The following is a 27,841-nucleotide window of genomic DNA, read 5'->3' on the forward strand; positions in this document are numbered from 1 at the left end:
CTCATTCGACAATAAAAATCATGCATAACGTTCTACCCCAGGAACTCCTGACATTGGTTAACCACTCTATCCGAAACTCATGGATTCCACCTAATTGGAAAATTGCGACGATAGTTCTTTTATTAAAAGCAAGGTACTGGGTTTATGATAGATAACATCAGGACTGTAGTACTTACATCTAATCTGGTAAAACTAATTGTAAGAATCTTACGCATTAACATATATAATGGTTGAATGAAAATATGGTCTTGAGCTTATGCCAAATAGGCTTCAGGCGTGGTTGCTCAATTTGGTGTGCCCATGTCGATGTAGAAAATAGAATACAGCTTGCCTGTTATAAGAAAAAATATGCCGCCTTAGTAACCCTAGACATCACAAAAGCTTATGACAGCGTGGCACATTCAAAACAATTAAATTGACTTAAAAACGCAGCTCTACCAAAATACCTTGTAGCATGGGTAGATTCCTTCTTAAACGACAGAGAATTTTACTGTTCTCAATCTGGTTTGTCGTCTCTAAGGCACAAACTAGAGGTCTCCCACAAGGATCAGTGTTATCACCACTGTTATTTATTATTTTACTATGCACTGTTCCTGTACAGACGGATGTGCGAGTTTATGTATATGCCGACGATATCACGTTCTTTATTACAGCTGCAGGTATACATTCACTTTATCAAGGTCTGCAGAGATATATGAATGCTCTAGAAACGTGGTTAGAAAAAATTAGTTTATCACTGAATGTGAAAAAAAGTGCGATGATAGTTTTTCCTCTGAGTGTTCCGGTTCATATCGCTTTGCATTACCGACCAGACGTTATCCCGCAGGTAGAATCTGTTAAGTATTTAGGGATCACTGATTCTGAAAAACATAATTGGAGTTCACATATAGAAAAAATGGCTGCCAAAGGAACACGTGCGCGGGGGATTTATTTATTTATTTATTTATTAGAATACCCTCAGGGCCCGTAGGGCATTACAGAGGGGGTGGGTACAACATATATAACACACAAGAAAAAAAGACAAAATAAAGAAACAAGTATCAGATGCGCAAATCAGGAAGGCAACATAAGTCAACTAAAAATGTATAAGAATTCAAGCACATACAAGACAAAGATAGATAATGGAAACTGCGTATAGTTACAAGCATTGCTGAGAAATTGCAGTCTTGAATAACAAAGGGTCTGTTATTGATACAACGGAAGAGGGAAGGTGGTTCCAATCGGCGGCTGTTTTCGGTAAGAAGGCTGCTGAAAAGAATTTGGTGCGGCAAAACGGAATGGCAACCTTATGCTGATGATCAATGCGCGATGAGTGGTATGACTGTTGTGAAATGAGGTCTCGCTTCATTGATGGATTGTGAAAAAATATCTTATGAAAAAATGCAGTCGCGCCAGTTTCCTCCGGACAGTTAAATTGGGTAGGTCAAGGTTAGATTTCATTTCTGATATGCTAGCAGTACGGGAATAATTAGAACAAATGAACCGAACTGAGCGGTTCTGAACAGACTCTAACGCGTTAATTAAATTTTGCTGCACGGGATCCCATATAGCGGACGCGTACTCAAGCTTTGGGCGAATTAGTGATCGGTATAATAGAATTTTGAGGGACAGCGGAGCGTGAGAAAAGTTGCGGCGTAAGTATCCTAGCGTTCGGTTAGCGTTATTACAGGTGTAGGTAACATGCGTGTGCCAAGATAGATTGTTGGTAATGTAAACGCCGAGGTACTTATATGAAGAGACATGCTGGAGGGGAACGGCGTTAATTCTGTAGGTACAGGGGGGAGAAATAGATCGCCGGGTTATTGACATGCATTTAGATTTGTTAGAGTTGAGAGTCATAAGCCATTTATTGCACCAGGTTGAGACAGTGTCAAGGTCTGCTTCGAGAACTAAGCAGCAAACGTTCTGGTTTACGCCGTGATGTTCTCATTATGATTTACTGCATGTATATTCGCCCGATATTGGAGTTAGGCTGCGTCTTGTTTTCTGGTGCACCTGCGTACAAACTACGACGGCTGGTTCTTTTAAAACGCGAATCATTACGATTATGTCGTGGACTTCCAATATTTGTGTCAAATACTATTTCATACAAAAAAGCACGCCTGCATTTTCTTCGTACTCGGTTTAACATCCTAACCGTGCGTACATTTGTAAAGATCTATGCATCGCCATTGATGAGATCGCAATATACTTTTCTTGTACATCGGGCGGAAGTTTTCGCCCATCAGTGGCCAAGATTACGATGTCATCTAGTCATTTTCGCACAGACACAATTCTAAACATGACAAGTGCAGCTCCATGAGATACTAATCATAAGCAGATCTGTACAAACATGTCGAATAGAATTTGATGACATATTTCCATAGAATTGCAAACATTTAACCAGTAGATACCTAAATTGCATTTTGGAGGACCACTTATCTAGATGAGAAACGGCTGCAGTAATAGCAACTGACGGGTCAGTTTGTGAAGAAAAGGCAGGGGCGGGAATCGCATCATTATATATAGATTAGTCTTTTTCGATTCCATTACCTGAATTTACTCCTATTTATTATGCAGAATTGCTTGCCATGATATTAGCTTTACGGAAATTACCCCAATCATTATCAGAAGCCGTCATTCTGACAGACAGCCTATCCGTCTGTTCCTCTTTAACTGCATCAAAATTTTCAATTTCTTTAGAAATACTTCATTCTTTCATTCCAAGACATATACGTATTATTTGCTTGGTATGGGTACCTTGGCAGAAAGGTATACCTCTGATTGAACACGCGGATGATGCACTCGCAGTTTAATCATGTAATGGTCCGATAATGTCTATTTTGCCGACGTTGGCTTTTGTAAGTGCCCCGCGTTTTGAAACATTTGCCGTATCGAACAACTTCGCGAGTGTGCGTTGTCAGTTTTTGAGTTCCCTCACCCCAATTATCGTTGGAAGAATCGATGGTGTTCCTCCAGGAGGACCAAGATCGCAGTTACCAAAATATGATGCCGAGTCCCCCACTGAATTTTAACCTACACAGGTCAGGTGTGGTACAGTCACCTTTATGCCTCCATTGCAGTGAGTGTGAATCTCTTGATCATTTCTTTGTAACGTGCAGATTATTCACCAGTCAGAAGAAAAGACTTCTAGATGAACCGCTTCAAAGGTTGAGACTAAATTTATCACTTCCGGTTTTTCTTTCCTTCGGGGATACCATCCTGGGTTTTAGTCACAGGAGCGTTTGTGAAGCCGTTTGCGATTTCCTTCGGGAGACGAGAAGAATAAAATGCTAAGGTCATCGTTTAAAATATCAAAATCAATCGTATTCATTAAAACTTAACGTTTCAAAAATTATGAACATTTCCTTTTAAATAGCAAGACACCGTTCTTTTCATGGCCAATTTTTCGTGGGGCGTTGCGCCAGGAAAAAAAGGACAAACAAACAAAACATTCATTAGGATGACATGCCTTGGAATGCTTTCGCTCCCTTAATTATTTACCACTTAGGTGAAGTGCGTTTGATGTGGGTGACAGTTCACCAATACATAGTTGCTTCAAAATGTCCAGGGATTCTGAACTTGCCGTTGCTGGAAGTCCGGCGATAGCCATGCCGCATCACCGGTCACAACCGAACGTAGGTAGACGAACCAGTCTACGTCAGTGAGCCCGCCGTTGTTGTGGATCAGTTGAATGAACTGTTCCCAAAAAGGCGTCCACATTCAAGGATGGCCGTCGAACTTCATGAGGCCGATTTTTGGAAGTTGAATGTCAGGCTGAGGCGTGTGTGACACGGATGCAGTAGGTGCTGCCACCGGTAGTGCACGGTTCTGGGAATCTTGAAGTTGGCGTAGCCTATAATTAAGCTTCGCGGACGTGGTTGAAGCTCTATCGTTGTATTCCACAACCCGGTCAAACTGTGTCTCGGCTCCCATTTTTGATAGCAGAGGGACGATGTCAAAGTCGGTGGCCTTCAAGTCGGTGTGTAGCTGGTTGAGGCGTTCGTGGAAAATGCAAACCTCTTCCTCTTTGAGGCTTTCTTGAGTGAGAGTTGCCTCTTCCTCGTTTATAACGCGTGTTCATTGAGCTCTCTCAGATCTAAGTGTCAGTTTGTGAGCTTCCATGTTGCGTGGACGAGTTGAGCAGCTGTAAGTCGGTCGTTCGAATCCATAACTGGGAAGACGATTACCGTGGATTCAATAATGTGGTTCACTGTTTAGAAGGTTTTAGGCACCACTTGTAGAAAATCGAGCCTCCCGTTGAAAAGGAAAAAAAAGGGGTTTATTTACAATAAACCGCAGCCCGACTCCATGGGTTGCTGCTACAGGAAGGAAGAAGGGAAGTGCCTGAAAACTGTGGCACGCACCCACACTGGGGGATTGGTCAAGAAATTGGTAGTTTGGACTAAATACTGTCAATTTGTTGCGCGTGAATGAAAGCGCTGGCGCAGTCTTGACAGAACCAAGCACGCGAACGCAAAAGCTCGTGCGCTTGCGTACGCGCTTTTTGTTTTCCCTAAACAGCTGTACCAGTGCCATGACACTTACCCGTAGCGACTTGAGTGCGCCGCATACCGCAAGGCAGTTGGCTGTAGGGTATAACGAGTTCTCACACTACTCGCCGGCGTGGTACTTCATGACACGTTCGGGGTTGCATTGCATTTTGAGTCTTTCACATGTCAATATGTCAAAGAATCTTGAGTGTTTAAGGTCTGAATATACGTAATTGACTTCATCATCATAATTATCAGACTGACTACGTCCACTGCATGACAAAGGCCTCTCTAATGTTCCGCCAGCTAACTTGGACCTGTGATTGCTTCTGCCAATTTATACCCCCAAACTTCTTAATCCTATGTGCCCACCTAACCTCCTGTCTCCCCCTAATTCGCTTGCCTTCTCTGGGAATCCAGTTAGTTACCCTTAATGACCAGCGGTTATCTGGTTTAAGCGCTACATGCCTAGCCGATGACGATCTCCTCTTCTTGATTTCAACTATGATATCCTTAATCCCCGTTTGTTCCCTAATCCACTCGGCTATATTCTTGTCTCTTAAAGTTACACCTACCATTTTTATTTCCATTGCTCGCTGTGTCGTCCTCAATTTAAGCTGAACCCTCTCTGTAAGTCTCCAGGTTTCTTCTCCGTTGCTAAGTACCGGCTAAATACAGCTGTTATTTACCTTTCTCTTGAGGGATAGTGGTAATCTACCAGTCATAATTTGAGAGTGCTTGCCAAACATGCTCCGCCCCATTCTTATTCTTGTGGTTACTTTAATCTCGTGGTTCGGCTCCGCGGTTATTACCTGCCCTAAGTAGATATGGTCTTTCACAGCTTGAAGTTGACTATTACCTATCTCGAAGCGCTGCTCTATTCCGAGGTTGTTGTACATTACTTTCGTTTTCTGCAGATTAATTTTAAGACCCACCTTTCTGCTCTCCTTGTCTAACTTTGTAATCTTGAGTAACAATTCGTCCCCTAAATTACACAGCAATGCTATGTCATCGGCAAAGCGCAGGTTACTAAGGTACTCTCCATTAACGTTTATGCCTAACTGTTCCCATTCTATTCCTCTGAAAACCTCTTGTAAGCACGCGGTAAACAACAATTGGGAGATTGTATCCTCCTGTCTTACACCCGTCTTGATTGGTACTCTGTTGCTTTCTTTATGAAGCATTATGGTAGCAGTTGATCTCCAGTAGATTTCTTCCAGGATGTTTATATATACTTCATAGAAGCCCTGATTCCGCAGTGTCTGCATGACGGCTGATATTTCTACCGAATCAAACGCCTTCTCGTAATCTATGAAGACCAAGTATTGTGACTGGCGATATTCTGTGCATTTGTTGATTACCTGATTGAGAGTATGAATGTTGTCAATTGTTGAGCAGCCTGTTCGAAATCCTGCTTATTCCTTTGGTTGGTTGAATTCTAGTGTTTTCTTAACTCTGTTCGCAATTAGCTTAGTAAATAGCTTGTATACTACGGAGAGCAAGCTGATCAGCCTGTAATTCTTCAAGTCCTTGTCATCTCCTTTCTTATGTATTAAGATGATCTTAGCATTCTTTCAAGACTCTGGTATTCTTCCCGTCAGGAGACACCTCATAAACAAGGTCGCTAGTTCTTCTAACACAATATGTCCTCCAGTTTTGAGCAGATCGGATGTTGTCTGATCCTCACCAGCAGCTTGACTTATGCACACACAAAAAAAGTCTCATCTTTGCCGCAAAGACAAGCGATGGACTCGATAACAACAAATTCAAACATCACGCACAGAATGGAAAGCATATCAAAACGTGCCCGCGTTTCTCACGCACAAATGACGCACGAAACGTACTCACAGGTACAGATACACGCGAATAAGCATCTCAGTTGTTACTTTTACGTGTCTGAAAAGCGCGGGCTTTTCGCTAACGGAGACTGCAATGATTGTGTGACATTTAAGCACCAGGCAGCTACAACAGAATCGTTGCAGGTAAATCCCGAGGCTAGCCAAGATATACAATTCTCCCCGCTGCGAGATAAGGGCACGCAAGAGAGTGTGACCCCCCCTCTAAACGGTGCAAAGTAAACGTGGATGATGTGAGGGTGCACTGCCACGCGATGCACCCTCAAAATGGTGAGGGTGCATTGATTCCCCCCCGAATTGCCCGTCAGCTACGGTAAGTGGTAGATATAAATAGCTTACCGTTTGAACGGGGAAGGACGTGCTCCTCGGTGGCTCAGTAGTTGAGGCCTCGCACTCACGACGCAGGTGGCTCAAGCCCACTTCCGCGCGCCGGAGTCTTTTACTGAATTTTTTTCTTGCATCTTCATATACACAGATACGTATACCTATAGGTTGAGGCATGGTCACACTGACGCTGACGTCAACGCCGGCGCCAGCGGCAAAATCCAGCTGAGAGTGTCCGTTGATATCGAAATAATGAATTTTAGCTATACCAGCCCCATTACCAATGCTGGATATAATAAAACAAACATTTACTCGTCAGACGATATCTTGGCGTACCATATCGCTTTCTTCCTGCTAATTCATTTCGAATGGCTCTTGGTAATAAATGCTTTACAGCTCCAGTGTTTGCCTGGTTGTCCTTTAATTTGCATACCATACATTGCCTTGTGCACAGTATAGTTTTTTTTCAGTCTGGGGACTGTATTACGTCTTTTATAATGAGTAATTAAACAAGTTCTCTGTTTTACCTTTACTTAAAGCTCTCTGTTTCATTTCTCTTACTCTTTACGCACTAAAATTTAGCTCAATTTACTCATCTGCAACTTCAATTTGGAAAATAAGTATGCCATTATGTGGGCATGTGATGAGTATACGTATCAAACGCTTTTTTTACTGCTTAGAAGTGAAACTCAAGAGACAAAGCTGCAGGCTTGCGTAGTTATGTTTAATTGTACGTTAATGAATATTAGATGGTCATCATTTCTGGGGGTCTGCACTGCGTCACCCATAATTATGTCGAGATTGTGGGACGTAAAAAAAAACACGCCCGGCCTCTGCGGAATGTGCAGCACAGTCACAGCGAAAGCTAGAGGACCGGCTTTTCAGATCCTTTTGGAAGTTCTTATTCGGTAACTGCTGCAAGCACACTTGCTGGGTACCCACTGCAGCATTATGAATAATAATTTCCTAGTAGCCCAGCATTATCTATGCTACTTTTTGTCATTCCTCTGAGAAGCATTGTACCCGCTAAACACTTGCAAGGAACATTGTGCAAATTCTTCATGCAGTGCATGACAACGATGTCTAATTACGACTGAAGTGGGTATGCGCCATAGTTAATAGGTGATAAAAAACAACTTTTTGTAATGCTTTGGAGCATTGGTCAACCCTTTACAGAGAGAGAATAAACTGAGGGAAAGGCAGGGAGGTTAACCAGAAAATGGAGCATCCGGTTTGCTACCCTGCACTAGGGGAAGGAGGAATGGGGAAGAAAGATTAGAAAGAAAGCGAAGAGGGAAATAGACGCACGGAAAAAAAGGGGGGGGGGGAGCTGGGGTGCTACAGTTTATACAATAGACCGCTGCCACGCAAAAAGTTCAGTAAGGCCGTCACTGATTTTCTGTGAGCACACAAATCATGTCGTCTTTCCAGCACTGATTGTTCAGACAAAGGTCTGTCGTCAAGGCGAGCTTACGCAGCAGCTAGTTGCCGTCTTTGCACGCTGTAACGAGGGCAGTGACAGAGAACGTGCTCTATAGTTTCATCGCTGCCGCAATGACCGCAAGCAGCACTGTCTTCCATGCCGATTCGGAAGGCGAAAGCTTTGGTGAAGGCGACACCAAGCCATAGTCGGTAAAGCACCGTTGTCTCGAGCCGAGAGAGTCCAGACGGAGGCCGGAGTCGACGAGACGTGTCCAGTCTATGCAGTCGCGTGTGCCGTAAGCACTCGGCGTTCCACAGAGGTTTTAATTCTGCATTAGCGATACTTCGGATGGTCATTGCAGCATCAGTCCTTGAAAATGGTATAGATTCTTCTTCACCATCTTCGTGTGCTGATCGGGCAGCTGCATCGGCATGTTCCTTGCCCAATATGCCGCAGTGACTTGGAAGCCACTGAAACGTGATTCTGTGTCCTTCGTCGAAGAGGTGGTGAAACAGCTCTCTAATTTCCAGCACTAGTTGTTCAGGAGGTCCCCGACACAAGGCGAACATCAAGCACTGTATTGCTGCCTTAGAGTCCGTGAACACGCTCCGTTTAGTTACGCCCTTTAGTTTCACCCTTTAGCTATGCTATTGGCATTGTGTGATGCCTCGTTGATATCTTGCTGTTTTAAAACACTTTATTACTCATATTAACACGATTCCTTTTCCGACACCAAGCCTGCCTAAGGAAAGTTAGCGAACAAGTCCCAAGCATGGGCGTGGCTCAGTGGTAGAAACTGAGCTGACACGAAAGTGACCCGTGTTCGTGCCCCACTGTGTCCTTGGTACTAGTTTTTTTTCTTATTTCCTGGTAGTGGTTACAGACACTGGTGGTGGTGTCGGTGGCAGACAACTACGGTGCCGCACGTGACCCGGGTTTCGATCTCATAACAGCTCTCGCTGTAAATCTCAACAAATATTACTGAGATTAAGCGAAGTACATGCATACTCTCGCTCAGTCGGGAGCTTATGCGAGCACCATGGAAAACACAAGGTGGTGCGGTCACTGATATATAACGCAAGACACGTTCTGCCGATTATCAGATGGTGAAGGCGGTATACACTTATGGCCGCTGGCAAATAAAGCAGGTATTGCTTGTTTAATTTGAGGATCACAGTTTGGAACAACTTAGCGCAATTAGGAGTTTTATATCTACTGACAGATTACCAATTTTTTTCATAGTCACTGCAACGTGATAATAAAATAGGGCAGAGAATTTACTGGGGTGCACACAATCTCTCGTTGAAGAAAAACGAATTGATGGCACGTTTATGAGTACATAAGTAATGAATGTGTTGTGCAAGCAGATAAAAGGGTTATCAAAAGTTATTGCATCTCAATGTGATCTACGTATAGATAATGAGTCTTCGAGACTATTGCTAACAGAGTTGTTGACGGTGTACACTGGTATTTCTGCATTGAATAAACGATCTTTTATGGACAAGGTGAAACTGCACAATCGAATTTGCACTATTGTGCGGAGGCTTCTTATAGAAGTTCGCGTGTTTGGTGGCAAACTGCTATCTGGTCGCCAACCTCAGCAGGGATTCCTATCAATTACAGAAACGACAACCGTAATCCCTGTCGGCACAGGTTCTGAAAAGCGGTCCTGTTCAGCAGTCAAAACAAATCTAAAATCAATCTTCCTAAAGGAAGGTATTGTACTTTGACCAAGAAGGGCAAAATTTTTTGAGATATGAAGAGACACCCAAATAAAATGAATATAAATTGGTCGTATTTAAAACATTTTGGGGGCGAAGCTCCCTATGACGTGGGTCGGGCGTCCGCTATGTATGTAGTAGTAAGAGTAGTAGCAGTAGATAGCCACCTCCATGGCTGGACTAGAGGAGTGGCACGCGCGCGCCCGTTTCGATTGAGGAGGAAACCAGCGCACGTTAATGACACATATAAAGATAGTTGTTTCTGATGAAATAACTTACAAAGACTTAATAACTTAGTGACTTATACTTTAATAAATTTTGCCTAAAATTTGATGCTTAAAAAAAAACTAGTATGAGAAGAACGCACTTTGAGCTCTACTTCACCAGAAAGAGTTGCCACATTAAACTTGCTGGGTGTAACCTCCTTCGTTTTAGCAAAGTTTAGCCAGGGTTGGCCGCAGTGCCATGAATATAGTGAACTAGTATATAGCCATGAACTAGAGGTGGTGAAAGGGGGAAGTAGACACGAAGCGCAGGCCATAAGAAAGTGCGCGTGTGCCACCTCTCATTTAGTTCTTGGAATGTCCGCTGGGTGGCGGTACTTTTGTATGCTCAATATACGTTGTAAAGACGCGAGATGGCAGGTCTGAGAGTGTTCACTAGATAGATGGACGGACCGACAGACAGATTCACGGACAAATGCATGCATGGACGGACGCATGGACGGACACAAGGACGAATGCACGGACGAACGCAGAGACGGATGCACGGATGGATGTACGAACGGGTGCACGCACGGGCGCACGAATGGATGGATGGAAGCACAGACGGTCGCACAGATAGAAGCACGGATGGACGGACTTAAGAACGAACGGACGGACGGACTCTTCACCCCGCTCATGCACTCCGCGCATATGCTGCGTTTTTTAGGCAGACCTTTTGGTGCGAAGCCGTTAGCTACTACATCCCAGGGGGATATAATAAAAATTTACATATGTGTAGAACTATCTTAACATACCTATGGCAAATATATTATCTGGACAGTTGTTGTGGTAGTACCTTATATTTGAATTTCTAATACTTTTTGCCTGAGTACCCTGTAAGCTATCGCGATGCAAGTTCAAAGTAATTTGCCCATCCGATGTGGTCAAACGTCCCTTTTCGCTTGGTAGGCCATGGCCAAAAGAACATTTCAAGGGGGGGAGGGGTGCGACTCTGTCTACCGTAGTACGTTCGCTTTGCTCTTAACGGCACTCGATGGCAAGTCTATAGCGCAATATGACGGCATAAAACCATTTCGTGAAATTGCCATTATCGGCTCCCTGAACCACGGCAAAGCTGCTATTATTTTCTGTCCATTTTTTTCAAACGTATTAGCACTATGTAATGCAATTATTATGTTGTCAAATTAGGCACGTTAGTCACTGCTCAAAAGTTTGCATTTTTAGCTGTGTTTTTGTAATTGCCCCACTCACGTCTCCATAAGAGGTCACCCAGTCAGTTTCTCAGAAACTTTCGCACCTCCTTCCATACTATTCTAGCCATTCAATGAAACTGAGTTGTGTAGTAATAAATATCACTTGACATGTCGTTGACAAAAAAAAAGCAAAAACGTTGCCAGTTTGCTTTCTAGAGACTGCTCAGAAAGCCGCAGCTTTCCTTGAATGTGTGATAATGCTTCATTCTGATTAGCTCAGAGTTCACCTTTCCGGGGCATGAGAGACACCTGTACTTAATCAGCATGTCCCCGTGTTGGTATCTTTCCGTGCCATTGTCATTCTTATCAGCTAATTCACAGCACCATTTTAGATAAAAACAACGCACGCTTTTCATGGCATAAGTGTCCTCTAGACGCACAAGACAAAATATTCGAAGGACCTCTATGAATGCAGCAGGTTGATAAGACAAATTATAAGCCAAACTGAAACAAATACGCTACTGAAATACAGAAGAAAAGGAACTAGATGTACACAGAAAACTAGCACAACCCTTCTCTTCTGAATCATTTGATTTGCGTCACTCATGCTTGTGAAAGTACGGTGGTTGCCTTAAAAGTGAAGCTACTCCGAGAATTCACATCTGAAGCAGCTATCACATTTTCTTTTATTTATGAGAATGCGTGTGCAGTGCTGCTCATCAACTTCAACGACACATTTTCATTGTTGTACGTCGAAGCCATGTGCTATTATATTGCCGTTTAATGCTACATTGAATGAAAGTACAGTCACACAATCTAGGCAAAAATATTTCAACCAAGAGCGGCGCCCAAGGCTATCCCGGCTCCTTTTGTTATCATAGCGGTTACTCCAGCCATAATAATGGACCAGACGAAGTATTCGTCGCTGTCTTCGTCGGACAGTTTAGTGGCAATGTTCTCTATAGCGGCCAGGGCTCGTTTTCGCTGCGCTGTCGAAAGCGATGCTAGTTGAGCGTGGAAAGTTCTCGTCATGGAATCGGCCATTCTTTTCAGCTTGATTTTAGAGTCATCGTTTTCTGGAACAAACGGTAGAGGATACTCAATTTTCTGATTGGTGTCTGATTACCAAAGATAAAGTCTCATAATAATATAGAAGCTAGATGGTCGCTTTCGAATGCTCTTTGACTTATCATATTTTCATACACCGTGAGAACACTTAAACTACATCTTAAACTTCGACAGGCACATTTCTTTGTTCACAAGCATGTGACCATGAAGCTTCGCTCACTAAACATTTTACCGGCGTAATCACAGATCACCATTACTTCCAGAGTTTTTGGTAAGTTCATGAGGATGGCATACAGTCTCAAAAATTGTAATACGTATCAACTTCTTTGACAAAATAAACCAAGAGAGTAATAAAGTAAACCCTAAATCGAATGTAATGAAAAAAAAAGATAATGTTGAATGACCTGGTGAAACAGAAAGAAGTTAAGGTCGTAAACCGTACATTAGGGTGCATACAAGAATATCTATACCTAGAACAACTACCAAGAATGCAATATAATCGCAAAAAATTACTGACGATTGCAAATGGGATGAAGCAAATTCGGCAGGCACTACCAAAAAAATGTCAGAAACTATGTCTCTATCTCTCAAGCGAAAAGTATGCAGCTACTGGATACTGCGAGTTACGAAGTATGAAGATTAGGAACGCAACATAGGCAAAAACAGAGGACCAGGCAGCTTGCAATGTGAAGTAAAATGGTAGGAATAGCATTGAGATATGGGAGAAGGGCAGAATCGGTAAGAGAACACGCAGGAGCTGCAGATACCCTAGCTGACACCAAGCGACAAAAAGTGGTCACTTAATGGGTAGAACAGACAAGGTCAACAGTGAGTGCAACAGAAGGGTTACCAAGGGATGAGAAACGTGACAATATCAGGAAGTTCAAAGCCTTTAATAGGAATTCACTGGCACAGGATATATGATAAAATGTAGATCACTTGGAGACCCCTTCATCTTACAGTGGACTAACACTGGATGACAGTGTTCATGACGATGACTAATTAAATTTGGTTTAGTAACTACTTGTAATAAAGTTACTACTCTGGTAGTACTTCCAGGTAATACCAACAAGGTTAGTAACCATTACAGTCACAATCAGTGGCAGTTACTTTTCTCGTTGCCTACTAGCAAACTATAACTATTCATGCACAAAAAAAACATAGTGACTGAAATCATTCTGCCTCACAAATTGCCCGTTCTTGTAACAATGTAATTGGTGACCATCATCAATGCAATGAAACATCAGAAAATTATACACCGTATGCCATTACTGAGAAAACCCTCATACACAGCGAAGACACCCTGTGACATGTAGAATTAATAAACAGTTCCTAGTGTACCTATAGCCATAATTCTGGAAAATGAAGCAGGGACTATTGAGAAGGTAGGCGTTAGGATGAGTACTATAGGTTATGTGCCTGTATTGAGATAAGGTGTGCGAGGTAATGCAGCCTTCGACTCTTAATGTAGCAAATTTGGGAAACGAGACAACTTGTTATGTCTAATTTCCGTAATACTGCCTCAACAAGGTCTAATATACAAGAGTTATAATAGAGAGGGCGAAATATTTTATGTAGAACTGGAGAAATTTGCATGGCTTTTCACTTGACATGCTACTCTGGGTACCGGGTGATGAGAGTTGAAACTGGGCAATAAAACCTACTATAATAGCCTCAATGAAATTTAAGGGAAGCCTACATGGGTTGCGAACAGCTCGCACTAATCTTTTTTTTTTGAAGGTATTAAGCGTGAAAACATGTCATATATGAGGCGCTCAGTAGCAGGTACCCCTGGAGTTAGTGGCCACCAGAAATTTCTTCACATCCAGCTAAATCTGGAAACACATGTGTTTGCGCATTTCACTTTCATCAAAATACGGCCGCCACGGTCAGTATTAAAGCACACGTGCTCTCCTTACCAGTGCCACAAGATAATTGCTGCCCCGCCGTGGTGGTCTAGTGGCTAAGGTACTTGGCTGCTGACCCGCAGATCATAGGATCGAATCCCTGCTGCGGTGGCTGCATTTCCGATGGAGGCGGAAATGTTGTAGGCCCGTGTGCTCAGATTTGGTTGCACGTTAAAGAACCCTAGGTGGTCGAAATTTCCGGAGCCCTCTACTACGGCGTCTCTCATAATCATATGGTGGTTTTGGAACGTTAAACCCAACAAATTAATCAATCAATCAAGATAATTGCTGAGCTAGCTCGGCATATGAAAAATAAAAGATAGTAAATGTACATCCCTGTGCTAATGGTTGTAGGTATTATACGCTAGAGGCCTTCCAACACCAACGTAGCATGGTAGCAATTACTTGCAGAATGTTGTACAGTTTTGTGGACCTGACTTGTTATATTTCGCTGCAAACTTGCTTGATGCTTTTTATTGCGTAAGTGTTGCTATTCTTCTAGCCGTTGTATATTGAAAAAGACAGACAGAATTATTGCGAGACTGAAGTAATACCAGGATGATTGAAGTCAGTAACTTCATCAGTGCTATAGCAATCCTCTTCACCACCCCTCGCCCTCCGTAGGTAACGGACATTGACAAGAGCTAATCGCTGGTGTTATTGTTTGGACAAACACTGCTGAAAACCTAATACAAAATGTGATTCCTCTTGGTTCTCGGGCACTTCAATTATACTAACTCTCGCATTGAGCTAACATAGTTCCAAAAAGCTTGTGCTCGCGCAAGGACATGCTGAAAAAACAAATAGAGGTCCTTCTAAAGTGCTTCATTTGCTTCATTAATTTAGATTCATCCCAAAGTTCTCGTTTTCATAAATGCGCGCTCACGGGAAAAGAGGATCGTGTGACTATCAAGCTCTATCTTCACCTTCCCCTCATAATATGAAATTGCCCTGTGTCTTGCAGCATATTCTCATTGCTGAAATGAAATGTTGTTTTAGTCGTCTTCTAGCCTTTATTGGAACTTATAGGTATATTAAAATATCTACGTTATTCAACCCGTATATTTGTATTTTAGCTTCTACGCTTTAAGAAAAGCGAAAAAGATGCACCCATGTCCGGGGTCTGTAGTTTAAATAAAAGAAAATTCTGGTTTTTAATTTTATTGATCATTTCTTTGTCTGGTTTTCAACGTCATCCAGACAATAACTTATTGCAACAGTTATTGATTGAAAGCGTATTTAACAGGTCAATCGCAAAAATTTGGTAATTCTACGAAACAGTTTCCAACAGCTCCCCCTCATAAGTTTTTCCTTACCTGAGTAGTCAAAAGATAGCAAGAAGTTAGTAAAGGTCCAATAAAGGCAGCGACAGCAACCTGCTTTTACAATTTCGTCATATTCGCGAGCCTTTTCTTATCTTTTGGAAAGGTGTACAGGGCCATAGTACAGTACTCAGATACGACGTAGTACAGTTGTGCCATAGCACAGTAACACAGTTGCACCATAGTACAGTACTAGTGATATGACGAGAAATTGTGGTGAATACGGTAGCCTATGTTATTGATGGTTTGCAATAACGCTTGCTAAATAGGTGCATTAAAACGTTACTTGAATATATTTTGCTTGTTGACTTTTCTTGCAAAACACTCTGCCTATAAGGTACTCAGTCTTGTTGCTAAGTGAGTTTCTGCGCCATTACGCCAGGTGCTGGAAGGCTTATGAAAGCGGTCTAGATATTTCAACGTTTCCAATCTAACAGCTTGGTTATTCAGGGCCAAAGGCACGCGGACGAACGGACGTATGTGAAGTCTTTCTGAAAATCTGGATTTGCATGACTCAACAAAGGCATGAAAACATTGCTGATGCTTTCCCTACGATGAGTATAGCCAGAATATTTTACTGTAACACTTTAAAACAGAATTATTTATAGGTGCTCAAAGAAGAGGAATTACTGGAATTGAAGGTGACAGTCAGCAAGTTAATATTATTGGTAGGGAATGGCCCCATCGCGAAAACGTAATAACTTTTCCTGGAATGGTGATCATTGTGGCATAGGAAAAAGCGGGATGCCGGTCTGCCTTTCATCGCAAATGACATGCAAGCAACTTACCCAGTCAAGACACTCTACGTAACTATCATAATTACCTGAAGCCACAGCTTTACCATTGTCTTCACGACTGGGCTTTCTGCAAGGAGCAAAACAAATGACATATTTGAATAACTGAAGATCGCTGCTGCGAGTACAAAGGAAAAACTGTACTTACATGACAGCAGCACCTTTATCATTGTCGCCACATGAAAATAGATTGATATTAGTAAAGCTAATTATTCTCTATTACTTCCAACTATAGAAAAAGTCATAGGAATAGTCACATGTCGTAATAGGATCCAAAGCGCTGCGTCTAAGACAAAGCTTGTGGCGTTTGTATTTATCATCTTTTACTGCCCGAACATCGAATGAATGCAATGACGTGCTCATACTATTAGAGCTGCTCGTGAACACATCCTAAGGCGACAATATTTATTGGTACCTAAGCAATTCTGGTCTTATTAATCTCAAAATCTACGCCATCATCTTTGGTACCCAATTTTGTAAGCTTTCTCCTGAGAAATTGAGGTATTGTGTGAGCTTCCTACAGTTATTTCAAAATCTTATAAGTATTACAGTTTAAGAGTGTATTTATGTGACACGGATAAATAGTTTCGTGCCCATTACCATTGATAGCTCGTGTGTTTCGACAAGAATATTTCCTGTGAAAATAGGGCGTAGAGGATTAATGAAGAGTTTAGTCCGAGCACCAACGTGTTTAATCCAAGCATCTGCGCAAATAGGCCACATATCTGTGAAGTTACGTCCTGTTCAATGCAGTCGCAGACAGCCTCAATGCAACTGACACTTATTTTATTTCATGCACAAGAAACAGCAACACTGTGCTTCAATATGGCACTGTTATCTAAATACTGTTATCGCTAAAAATATAATAATGTAGGTGTAAACGACACGACACGACTTTTGTATTGATCGCTGTCACTTAAGAAATAAATCACAGTTTTGCTTGATTTGTTCATGATTAATAGAAATAGAGATAGAGAAAGAAAATAGATTGAGAGAAAAGCAGGGAAGTCAACCAGAAATGTAGTACCAGGTTTTCTACAGTACAGTAGAGGGAGGGAGAATGGGGAAAAGATATGGGGCGGAAAGCAAAAAAAAAAAAAAAGAAGAGACGCGTGAGAAAAAGAAGAGTGAATGTGCTATCACCTATTTAATGGGCCACCTTCAAGCAAAAAGTTAATAAAGCCTTCACTGATTATTTGTCAGAAAGTGGATTGTGTCGGCGTTCGAGCACAGACTTTTCTGATAAAGGCATGTCGTCAAGGCGGGCTAACGCAGCAGCAAGAGGCAGTCTGTGCGCGCTGTAGCGATGGCAGTGGCACGGAATGTGCTCAATCGTTTGATTGCTGTCGCAAATATTGCAAGTGGCACTGTCTACTATACCGAGAGGCAATAAATTTGGTGATAGTGACACCAAGCCACAGTTGGCAAACCGCCGTCATCTCAAGTCGAGAAAGTTATGATGAAGGCCGAAGTCGGCGAGACGAGTCCAGTCTATTTAGTCGCATGTGCCTTGAACTTGCTGTATTCCACAGGAATTTTACGTCTTCAATAGCAGTCAGTCGTATTTTTATGACAGCATTGGTTCTTGAGAATGGGATAGGCTCTTCTATACCGTGTTTGTGTACTGATCGAGCAGCTGCGTCGGCATGTCCGTTGCCCAATATGCTGCATCGACTTGGAAGCCACTGAAACGTGATTCCATGTCCTTTGACGTGGAGTCGGGAGCAGCTCTCTTATTTCTCAGCACCAGTAGTGCACGAGATTCACAGCGTAAAGCAAATAGCAAACTCTGTACTGTGGCCTTGGAGTCCGTGTACAAGCGCTCATGCTGCTAAGCACATGCTTATAAAATGAAATTCGGCCACGTGGTATCACTTGTGTTGATGTTGGCGGCGGTTGTGGTGTTGCAGCAGGCTGGTATAGTCTGCTCCACGGATGTAGGCCAAAAAGTTTTTTAGGAGGGAAGAAGGGGGCACATCTTTGACAACGTCATTTTTAACTCTTTATGCCGGATGTGCGGCCCCTTGGTTATGCCATTGGGGTGCCCTACAAGGCCGAGAATAGTTCTAACTGAGTACTCTTGAAGCCAAAGAGTCTTATACCAGGTCTTAAACAGCCCAGTTACTCGCAGGAACGCCATTAAAATTCTCTGCACAGTTTTCGTAAAGAAGCATCCGTGTGTTGGTCATTACGCGCAAAGTAAATAGAATTCGGTTGTTAGCTGGGTTTTCCACTAAGGCTTTATGATTTTATTGTGCATTTTACATGGAGTATTGTTGTTCCTGGGCAGGCCTCATAATGCGAAAGTCTGAGTTTGTGCAACAGAATGCATTCCGGGTGATGTGATACATGGGCGAGGTTGACATGTGCTGTCAAGTGAGGTGAGGAAATTTAGAAATCAGCGGGCTTGCAAAAACCAAGGTCAAACAGAAGATAATAAAATGAACTAGCGTCTTACAGTGCCTCTGAAATGTAAAATGCTATGGCTTATGATGATGATGACCGCACGTGTTACCTTTTTTTGACAGTTTTTAGTGCGTATCCCAGACTTGTTAATAGTAGGAATAGAAACACTTGGAATAGTGAATTTGTTAGCATGGTTGGAGGAAACAGAATGTTAGCATTAAACGATTTCGTCTCTTCAGGTACACACAAATAATTCTTTCTATATGTAGTGTTTCTATTACAGTTTTCGTATGAAGAATAAAAAGGACATCTTTAGCTTCTCAATCCCAACCACCTTCTCATTTCGTTACTGACGGCGTTCTCATTGAAGCTTTCTGTCGTGATGAACGAATAACTACGAATAATAATAATAATTGATTATAATGTACGATTTAACATCATAAAACGACCATTTGATTATGAGAGACGTCGTATAGAAGACTGCAGAAATTTCGACCCCCTGGTGTTCTTTAACTTGCACCCGAGTCTGAGCGAATGGGCCTACAGCGCTTTCGCCATTTTCGCTTTCACCGAAAATGCAGGCGCCGCTGCCGGGATTCAATACCCCGACCTGCGGATCTGAAGCTGAGTACCTTACCTTTTAAACCACCGTGGCCATAGAAGGAATAAATACAAAATAAAAGAAAAAGAGCTTACGGTCTTGCTTGCAGCAAAAACTTGTAAAATCACATTTGCCGCCCTAGAACTGCATTTTTTTTGCCATTGAGTTTAAAATTGATATATTTTGCAAGCCATTATTGGACGAAAATGATGGTTTTCCTTCCTTTGCTGCATTTTAACGTACATTCTATCAGTCGTCGGCAAATGTGCTTTACATGAACTAAATCTTCTGTATTGTAGGAATTCTACTCAGGTTGTAAAGATGGCGTAGTATTACACGCACAATATTTAAATATACAATATTTTGGCAGAACCTAATGATGTGTTTAAGCAGAAAAACAAGCAGCGATGTTAAATAGCTTCAAATATAAAAGAAAAAAAGTCACTTCGCAAAAGTATAGTTTTCGGGGTGAGATGATTTTGCATGCCAGAGAAATCAAGCGCGTGCGTACAAGTGCAGAGGGAACTGATGACAACACACTGCTTGTGTAGTCATCCTCTACCTCTCTCACTGCGTGCGCATTATAGAGTGATCAGTCATGTTTTTTTCTTATCTTGTGAGCCAAACTTCGTATTGGTAACCGTCAAGTGCGAATATGAAATTTGTTTCTGCAATTGCGTACATTTGTCAATTTATGCACATTAGGTCAATATTTTCGCAATACCGTCAACCTTTGCAATGAGGACAGCAGCCATATCAAGTAGTCGAACGAACGAGTTTGCTCAGTAAGCCTCTGTTTGCCTAAAAAATTGAAAAATAACAGAAATTCATTGATATGGACAATACTGTCAGAATAATTTTCAATTTTACCTCACTTAAACCGCATTGTTTGAAATTCGGAAATCTTTAACCTCACCTAAATAGTTTTCTTTAGAAATATTCTAGCTATGAACAGTTCCCAGTGTAGTAAGTGAGCCCATTTTTTATTTCAAATCTACATTTGAAGTGGTTTGACATGATCGCGGAGAGATTTTGAGGAAAATCAGCCATCAGAAAACATGCGTGTTTCCAGAGGTGTCGTCTGCAAGTTTGGCTCCTTGACAATGTTAGAAGAGAACAGGATTGGGAAGTATTGGCGTGTTTTTCATAGTTATATCCAATACATTTGCAGCTTTTGTGCACAACCTAATGGTCATAAAGCACATCAATGGGTCTTTGGTAGTATGAAATGGTTATTTGTTTTTTTCATTTTAACCATGGTGGAAGACTCCATCGTTCTCGACAGGCCTCCTCCATCGTTCTGTTGAGTCTGTAAGACTCCATCGTTCTCTTCAGGCGAGCAGACAACTCTCTTGCAACAAAGTTTTAAAGCAGTCTGCAGTGATAATGCAGTGAATCCCCGTAAGATGCGGTTAGTAGTTTAGTATGATCACCCAAAATTGTTTTCATAAATATAAACTTAGGCACTGCTCAGTTTGAACTCCTAGCCTGTGCTCTCTGAGCGTATAACTTTACCACCCGAACATGTCATTTAAACTTGCTACTTCGAAGGTTTTTACCAAAACATTTGGGGGATATCGCCATAGTGTGTCGTTTCTTACGGCCTATGACACACCGAAAAAAAATTTACTGCTATCGTCTGACATTGATTTTGTTGACAATAATAGATATTCTGAACACGTAAAGTTTTGGTGTGTGTTTATTGAGCATATTGGTGGGCGCTTGAACTAAAGATAAAGGACAATGAGCTAAAGAGCATGGCGCGTGGATTAAACTCACTGGCAGAGATCTTACTAACGCTGGCATTCAGATGATAGATTTGGCACATAGGTCAAACTGTTTAGCTTGTCTCGAAGAATATGGTTTTGGGACGTTAAACCCCACATATTAATCAATAAATTTCGAAGACTAATTCTGTGGCGCTGTCTTTATTTTAGCTGCAACTCTGAATAAAGTGAGCGGAAAGACCTGTGGACTCCCAACACCGTAATGGCAATTTATAAAAGCACTTTCCCTACGTCAAGGATGGACAAAGAATATGACTCAAGTAAATGAAATAGGGGAGATGTGTATGCATATATCATCCCCGCCTGTTAACTTAAAAAAAAACACATAAAGGTCAGGTGACAAGTGTTTGCAAAAATTAAAACAAACTCGATATTCGAAAGGATTGTGGAAAACTTCTTTCTATGCGCAACTTATTTTTTGTCAAAATACTCACAACTTGAGGCCACAATGCCAATGAGGAGGATAATGATGAAAGCCTTCATGATGTATAAGCTGCAATAATACATATACACTTCATGAGACTAGAATTGTCTGTAATAAGATATTGCCTGTATCACGAAACCATGCACATATGGTAATTTCGTATACGTGGTTTGGTAATATTTGGTACTAACAATTTCACGAGACACCCGAGGCAGTTCTCGCAAAAAGTGGTTATTTTTGTTACCTTTATACTTTGTATGAGTAAATTAGTCACCATATTCCTGTTTTGTGAAGAAACCAAAATGGGAGAACACTCGAGCTTCGCCTTCAAGAGCTGGTCGCGATACCGCAATCATGCCTCTCGGCCATCCCCTTACTGCTTTGGTTCTCGGTGCCTGCTTCAACCGTACCGTAGAGAAACGGACTACTACGGGCATAACATCCGTCGTTTCAAAGTATTATGGAATGCCTACTGCAAGTACAGTTGTTAGGTACTCAATAAGCCACAATTACATCTTTCGCGAATAAGCGAAGAGCTCACTACGTGTCCGTAGGACAACACGGGAACCGACGCCACTGTACACTTTGATGTTGGTTCTGCCGCTGCTGCTGACTAATTATGTCTTCGCGCTCTGTGATAGGTGGGGATGTAAAGCACCGCATCAGTGCTCAATTTCATTCTCAAGCGCCTGGCGCAATTCTACGCTTCTGGCAAGTAATATATGATGCGTTAAAGAGACTCGTTCCAAACAAGAGATTCATATGCTGTTTTTTTTTCGGGCAGTATCAACAAATCTTGTTACTATGTGGTGTAACAGCTGCTTGCATCGTAGACGACTTCGCTTCTATCTACACTCGATATCGGAAATTTTAATTATTTATGTTATGTTTCTTTCTCGACTATTCAGACAGAGACACGACTAGTTATGGCTTACTTTCAATGACGTGGACCCCGGAATTTAGCGAAACGAGCGTTTTATTACACTCACGTGAATATTGTGGCTAAACGTTTTGAATACGAAAGTATGTACAATGGTAACTCACTTGCTCAGGTCTTCCGCTGTTCCTGCTTGAAAGAGAACAGATTGAACACGCTCTGTTGCCTTCTTTTTCAGACAAAGTTCGCCGCCTATTTATAAGGCGAATCCGAATCTATGCCTTGTGTAAATGAACGTCAGTTATCACCTCATACATTCTGATATTGTCTTTTACGATTGTCCAATTGTTCATCCTACGCCCACAATTAGACAGTGGATTCTAATAGACGACACCCTCATGAACAGCAGATGGTATGTGAGAGACAGGTGTACGAGATAGCGTACTTATTGATAAGAAGCAGCAGACTCTGGCATTGTGCAGTTTGTAAGCCAACCATGTCGATAAAGTTTTCGTCACTAAAGGGCTTCCCGTAAAAGGGAAACGCATAATTCCAGATAACAAAATTCATTTTGCGTCTGTATGCACTTCAACCATGTAGAGTGCAAAACACACTGCTCCATAGCAACTGTAACGGTTGTTCGACGTCGTTAACTTTTGACAGAACGCCAAGCCGGTTGCTTTATCGAGAAAAAGCGGGGTTGTCAGGAACGTGGTGTTTCGAATTCTGCACCCTCATAGTGATACTGAAACTCTTACAGCGAAGCTCTCCATAACTAATTTGTTGGAAAGCATAGATATATGCAGCACAAAACATGGGAAGTCACAAATTTACAGCATTAATCTTACAAAGGTGTATATATATATATATATATATATATATATATATATATATATATATATATATATATATATATATATATATATATATATATATATATATATATATCCGCAGTGAAAAAGACGCACGTACGAAGTGATTTCATTGACGTTTCGGCCACGTGTCTGGCCTTTATCAGAATACAGTTTATGGCACGAGTGCTGTTTATATACATGTGCATATCAATAGGATACAAATATGAAAACCGGCATGAAAGGCGATATATGGCAATGCAAGTCACACAATTCGAAGGGCACCCGATACACGTGTAAAAATATATCGTGTCCATGCGCGAACACGTGGCGAGCACGTTGCTAACAAATAAAAGATAAAACGCATAAAAGATAAAGGACATAAAATGAAGAGTAGTCCGACCGGTAATAGCAAGGGGGAAAAAAATAACAATTAAATAATAACAAAATATTACAAAGAGCTATTTAAAAGATGTTACAAAGCTGCTACAAAATCAACCGATACAGACAATGTAGTGCGACTTGCTCAGCAAGGTAGAGAACAGATGGACAGGGTGATACAGGTTACGCAGACAGGCAACTAAGTTTTCCTACGTTTTTATTTAGACCAGATGCGACGGCGTCGAACTTATAGATGAGAAATGATTCACGGGATTTTCTATCATAATTTGTGCGGAAACCAAATTCGAGTAATGAGAACTGTAGATTTTCAAAAGAGTGGTCAGGGAGGTGCACGTGTCTTGAAATGGGCAAGTGGGCAAGGGGTTAGCAAAAGATTAATGGTTGTTAAAACGCAGTCTAAAAGGCCCTTCTGTTTGACCAATGTACTGTATTTCACATAGCACATATTGTATCATGTACATCACGTTCTTATAGTCGCAGTCAAGATTGCTTTTGATTTTTAAGGAAAAGATGGAACCAGTACTGGTGACTTGTTGTCATGTGCGCATGTACGGGCATACTTTGCATCGCGGTTTTTGGCAAGGATGGCACCCGATCGTGTCAGGACTGTCTGCTTTCGACGATGATGACGATGAGAGTATGTCTCGAATATGTTTAGCTTTGCGATACACTGCTTTCGGTGGTTCGATAAAATGGTTCTTAAGCGTTCGCTTTGCAATAGAATATTGTGGTGCTTTTTCAGCACATTCGAAACACGCGGAACTGACGCAGAATGGGTAAGGACTAAATTATTCTGCGGTGAGGGAGTCGAGTTTTTAGCAGTGCACAACAGCGTTCTACGATTATGCATGTCGGCACGTTTTATTGCGTCATCAATTAAAGGCGGCGGATAGTTTTGTTTGACTACAGCATCCTTTAGTGTTCTGCATTTTTTTTTGAAGCTCTGATTGCTCTGAGCAGATTCGTTTAAAGCGTAAGGCCTGACTGTAAAAGATGCTAGTTTTGCAATGTTTCACGTGGCTATTGTCGAAGTGCAAATACTGTTGCCGGTCTGTAGGCTTCCTGTATAGAGCAGTGGATAGTTCATCATATACAACCGAAATGCTTACATCAAGAAAACTAAGCGTTGATGTGGAATAGGTGTGAGAAAATGATATTGATGGATGGGCAAAATTAAAGTCAGATATGAAGGGAAGCAACTCTTGTTCACCAGGAGGCCAAATAAAGAAAATGTCATCGATGTCATCGTTAATAATAGGAAGGTTTTAGCGCGCGGGTTTGCAAAAATTCACTTTCAAGCTGGCCCATGAATACATTGGCGTAGTTCGGTCCATCACGCCCACCAATTGACGTGCCGCTAACTTGGACATAGTGTTGCCCTTCAATTTGAAAGTTATTTAGCTGTAAAATGAGCCTAAGCATTACTGCTAATATGTTGCTGTCGATAAATTTACCCGGTGATGCTGCTTTATGGGACCTGGCGACTGCCACTAATCAGTCTACATGCCGAAATTTGGTGTATAATGATGCTACGTCTAGCATGACCAAAAAAGAACCTTGAAAAATAATCAGATCAATTATACCAGAAACAAAGTCGGTAGTGTCCCTTACGTAAGACGGAAGTGATGCTGGGATACTACTTATCAGAGAATCGACATAGCTGGACAATTTTTCCGTGACAGTACCTATACCTGAAATAATGGGACCACCGGGGTTGTTTATCTGGTGTATTTTAGGCAAAATGTAAAAATGACCGGAAAGAGGACTTAGGGGAATAAGAAAATGAATCGCATTATCAGGCACCTTTTTGTTTTCCAGAAGCTCCAGCAAAGTGTTCTGGACAAGAGATTTAAATTGTTCAGTGGGGTCGTGATCCAGACGCTTGTAAAAACTCGTGTCTGCTAGCTGTCTTTAAGCCTCTGCTTCGTAATCAGACTTGTTCAATACGACAACAGCCCCACGTTTATCTGCAGGCTTGATGACGATGTCGTTGCGAGAGGACAAGGCATTTAGTGCTTTCATTTCACTGGTGGATCGGTTATGGCGAAACGGCGTTTGCTTTCGATATGACTTTAGTACGTCTCGTTGTACATCTTTGATATACATATCTAAGCATCTGTCTCGTTGTGAAGGAGGTACCCAACGCTTTCCAGAAGGTAATGTGCTTGTGGAACCATTTGTATTTAGCCGGTCATGAAAAAACTCGTGCAAGCGTAAGTGTCCGGCAAAATATCCAAGTATTTCAGTAATTGAAATTCACTGTGTCCGCCTGTGGCCGGAAAGACATTGAAACCGCGGCACAGAACACTGCGCTCCTCAGCAAATAGTACAATGTCCGAAATATTTACTATATTGTTCTGCTCCTTGACAATACGTTTGTCAATGGAAGGTAACAAAAAAGTATCGGGGTAAGCTTGTACCGGATTCGTTTGCAAAGGGGCGTGATTGCATGCATTTTTCTGGCTGCGGCAGCAGACACCGTCACGCGACATTTTCTTGACATTCAATGCGTAAATTTCACGATGCTTTTTAGATGCGAATGCCTCTAGGGCGGCTGATTCATTAGACGACAGGCTTAAATTTGCTAAAATTTGATTTTGTGGGTGCAAGATTTTATTTGCTTGAGGAACGATAATGATCAAGGGTAACTCGGGTGAGTTGTAGGGAAGCATTTCTTAATATGTTGTCCCACCTATCTATATTTTGCTGAGACATGTGAGATAGGGCTGGTTTCACAATAATACGTAGACACTTAGGTGCAACAGACGCGGTTAAGTAGGTGTTCATTGTATGTGTAGGTGGTTACGAACACGTTTTTCTACAACATTCCTTAACCTTGAAAATTTCTTTGAACAGGGACAAGAAGTGTTTTACCGGGAGACAAAGTCTTTAGTAAATCGGCAGGTCCCTGTCACACGGCTTGGGTATGGCTGTGAAGCTTGTAGCGGTGACCACTGGTTGAGGGACCTGTAGGGTTCTTTGCTGAATGCGAAGGTCCGATTGACGAACCTATCGTAGCGGAGTCTGTCGGGCAACTTTTCGAAGCAAACTTGTTGCGATAGTCCTGCGTCACTCGCTCGTGGGGTGATGGTGGCTTCTGAGGGGAAGCACAACTTCTTGTTTGGCCAGTCCCCAGTGCTGCGTCAACTGACTCGCGCACAACGGTAGGTCTCCTTTGCGTGATGCAGAGGTGGATCGTTGGGCACACTGTCCAACCAAGAGTGGAAAATTCCGCTGGATGGCTTGTAACAATCGTGCCAAATGTGGCTCGACATGAGCGAGACCCCTTCAAAGTTAGGATGCGAGCCATCAGCGGCCAGTACGCGGTGCGAACACAACCATTCGAAGCCGTGATCCAGGAAAGATACCAGACGAGAGTGGCGACATGAATTGTTTAGCAGAGCGTTCAAATAACACGCTTCACGGTTGAAGGAACGCACGAAAGTTTCACTGGGGTGCCATTGTCGGCGGTTTCTAGTCCTTGGTAGGATGAGGGTGGCGTAGATAATAGTGACTGCGGGTCGTTTCTTGGCAATGTGGTTGATAACTTTACAGTAGCTGTTGAAAGCTTTCCGTGATGAGGCTCGAAGTAGGTCGTTGGTACCTACGTGTAGGACGATAATAGAGGTGTTCCGAGGCACGAAATCTAATAGAGCTGGCACGTCAGCGATTAAAGCCCCGCGCTGGGACACAAATGCTGGATTTTCGGCCAGTGCTGGCTCGAAGTACTGATTTATGTGCTTCGTCCACGAATCTCGTACGCCAGTCATAGATGGTACATTCTTTGGGTACCTCCATTAAGTGTGCTTCAACGTGGTCTGTTCCGGAGCCATTGTTTCAGTATACCAAAAACAAAAGTGATGCTGGGTCAGGGTAAGATTATCCGCAGTGAAGAAGACGCACGTACGAAGTGATTTATTGAGGTTTCGGCCGCGGGTCCGGCCTTCATCAGAACACAGTTTATGACACGAGTGCTCTCTATATGCATGTGCATATAAATAGGATAAATATATGAAAACCGGCATGAATGGCGATATATGGGCATATATAAATTCAAGTCACACAATTTGAAGGGCATTTGATATACGTGTAAAAAGATATCATGTCCATGCGCGAGCACATGGTGAGCACGTTGTTTACAAATAAAGGATAAAACGCATAAAATATAAAGCACATAATAGGAAAAGTA

General features: G+C 42.1%; 1 long non-coding RNA gene across 2 annotated transcripts; it reads right to left on the reverse strand.

Annotated features, from left to right (window-relative positions):
* Positions 1-11,876: 11,876 nt before the first annotated feature.
* LOC119178634 (uncharacterized) lies at positions 11,877-22,725 on the reverse strand. Of its 2 annotated transcripts, XR_005110735.2 has the most exons (4): positions 22,567-22,725; positions 21,533-21,591; positions 16,334-16,374; positions 11,877-12,289 (listed from the first exon to the last, which is right to left on the reverse strand). It is a non-coding gene; the product is annotated as an uncharacterized LOC119178634 (long non-coding RNA). The 2 variants fall into 2 exon arrangements; XR_012888568.1 differs by lacking the exons at positions 21,533-21,591; positions 22,567-22,725 and having other exon boundaries at positions 16,334-16,468.
* Positions 22,726-27,841: the final 5,116 nt, after the last annotated feature.

The sequence above is a fragment of the Rhipicephalus microplus genome, chromosome 1 (genome assembly GCF_043290135.1).
Source record: "Rhipicephalus microplus isolate Deutch F79 chromosome 1, USDA_Rmic, whole genome shotgun sequence".
Taxonomy (NCBI): Eukaryota; Metazoa; Arthropoda; class Arachnida; order Ixodida; family Ixodidae; genus Rhipicephalus; species Rhipicephalus microplus.